Source organism: Myotis davidii, unplaced genomic scaffold (assembly GCF_000327345.1).
Source record: "Myotis davidii unplaced genomic scaffold, ASM32734v1 scaffold545, whole genome shotgun sequence".
Taxonomy (NCBI): Eukaryota; Metazoa; Chordata; class Mammalia; order Chiroptera; family Vespertilionidae; genus Myotis; species Myotis davidii.
In genome coordinates, this window is record NW_006296634.1 from 1,170,210 (window position 1) to 1,172,776 (window position 2,567).

Consider the following 2,567-nt stretch of genomic DNA (forward strand, 5'->3'; position numbering starts at 1 on the left):
GCCAGGTCATTCAATTCCTTAAGAAAGAACAAAGAAGAAATGTATTCAACATAAATCTGTTACCCATTAATACAATTTTTCACTATTACAATATTCTCTGTCCCACCAGTACAGCTCTTTTGGGAGCACTCCTTCAGAGTCAGAGAGGGGTGGATAGGTTAAAGTATTTTAGATTCTTAAGTACACATGTATATTTTAAATTAATGGATCATTTTTGCTTACAGTTCAGTAAGTAAATATAAGGTAAACATGATTATCTGACTAGCGTCACAAAACTATAAGGTTACATTTAAAGCTCTTGAAATCATAAATATTCCAAATTATATGAGACCATCTAACAAGATATTGATGTTTTCAGATGGTATCTACTACCAGGGTTACAAAGGTCGTAGAAAAAAACTTAAAAAAGGATACATTAAAAATGCTGGCTGAAGTAATAAGACCTGTCATAAAGTTTTATAATCAGAGACGTCTATCTGTTGTAATGTTCTACAACCAGATGCTAGCTTCTTAGCTATCTATCTATATATATATAATAGGCTAATTTGCTAAGTGTCCCTCCAACCGTCTGACCAGTCGTTATGATGCGCATTGACCACCAGGGGGGCAGACGCTCAACGCAGGAGCTGCCGTGACATGCAATGGCCATTTACAAAGAAATGGCACCACAGACCTGCCGTGCTGACAAAGCAACACTCAGCTTCCCCAAGTGGGATACAGGCCCCGCCACCACCCTGGAGCAACAGCCCACCAAATCGCAGCCAACGCTGCCAAGACTCCATGGCGCAAAATGCAGCCCACAGCCCAGCCCATCCCAGCGCAGAAATGGTGGCTATGGGCAACGGGTAATGACATCACGTAGCAACACCTGGCTTCCTCTCCCTAACGACTAGCCTCCTTGGATATTCTTCAGCCCAGAAATATGACTTGCTTTATAGCCAAGTGCAAACATTTTAAACTTTAACCAAATGTCTGTGAAGTGTTTTCACGTGCCTCATCTCATTTGATCCTCACAGAAGTCCTGAAGTAGGTAGGTAGGAGACTCGATAGAATCCTATTTTCATTAGCCAGAAAACAGAGATTTAGAAATTTTAAAAACTTGACCCGACTGAAAAGAAATGGTAGAACCTGAAAATGACTTCAGGTTTTCTCACTGCGCAGAATATAGTCAAACACTGCTACAGTTAAATATTTCACCCTTTGTTCTCCCTGTGGGATCTGCAATAATAATCTGCTTCATGTTGATATTTACTGCAGTGTTGCTGACAACTACCTGAAAGAGAAGTTGGAGTGCTTCACTGGGCTGGAAAAAGTTTAGCTAAATCAGAGAGCAGGTGTAATTAAACAAGTTTATATACTAGAGGCCTGGTGCACAAATTCGTGCACAGGTGGGGTCCCTCAGCCTGGCCGGCAATCGGGACCCATTGGGACCCATTGGGACCACCTAGTCCCTATCGGAGTGATCAGGGCCGGCCGGGGGTACCGCAGAAGGTTGGCTATGGAAGCACACTGACCACCAGGGTGCAGCCCCTGCATTGAGCGTCTGCCCCCTGGTAGCCAGTGTGCGTCACAGCAACTGGTCGAGTGGTCATTCAGTAACTTTGGCTTTTATTTGTATAGATATAAAGCTCTCACTGGTGCCAACCTCACACATGTGTTTTCATCTGTCATTGTCAATCGTGAATTTGGTTGACACTTCTATTATAGAAAAAAGGCGAATAGCGATATTAAAAGTATTTCTAATGTGCACGAATTCGTACACTGGGCCTCTAGTCCTATGTAATAAAAGGCTAATATGCATATCGACCAAATAGCGGAACGACTGGTGGCGATGACATGCACTGACCACCAGGGGGCAGACGCTCAACGCAGGAGCTGCCCCCTGGTGATCAGTGTGCTCCCACAGGAGGAGCGCTGCTCAGCCAGAAGCCCTGAGTCAGGCTCACGGCTGGTGAGCGCAGCAGCAGTGACAGAAGCCTCTCCCGCCTCCATGGCAGGGCTAAGGATGTCCAACTGCCAAGTTAGGCCTGCTTTGGGGAGCAGGCCTAAGCCATCAGTCGGACATCCCCCAAGGGCTTCCGGACTGCAAGAGGGTGCAGGCCGGGCTGAAGGAACCTCCCCCACCCAAATGCACAAATCTTGTGCACCAAGCCTCTAGTTTTAACATAAGAGCCCACAAACTTGAGATTTTCTTACTGTGTGGAGATGCCTAAAAAAATTCAAGGCAGGAAATCATACTGTATTCCCTTTCCCTTTGGCTTGGTATTTGAGGTAAAATCAAGCTCTGAGGAAGGACTAGTTTAGATTTTATTTTTACAATATAACAGTAAAATTCAATATTTTTAAGTACAATAAAAACTATTTAGAATCTTTATTAGTTAACAAAGGTATGACTTTAATATTCCAAATACAGTGGGGCCTTGACTTACAAGTGTCCCGACTAATGAGTTTTTCGAGATACGAGCTGTCTCTCGACCAATTTTTTGCTTTGAGTTGCGAGCTAAAATTCGGGTTACGAGCCAGCTTCAGATGCCCCACTGCTAGTTGGCGCAGCGAACATCACAGTG

At 44.3% G+C, this 2,567-nt stretch overlaps 1 long non-coding RNA gene across 1 annotated transcript in view; it reads right to left on the reverse strand.

The window, feature by feature from the left end:
* Window positions 1–2,567, reverse strand: part of LOC107184459 — a 5,069-nt gene continuing 2,502 nt past the window's right edge. The window contains exon 3 of the long non-coding RNA XR_001515311.1: window positions 1–17. This is a non-coding gene — a long non-coding RNA (uncharacterized LOC107184459). The remainder of the gene's footprint in view (window positions 18–2,567) is intronic.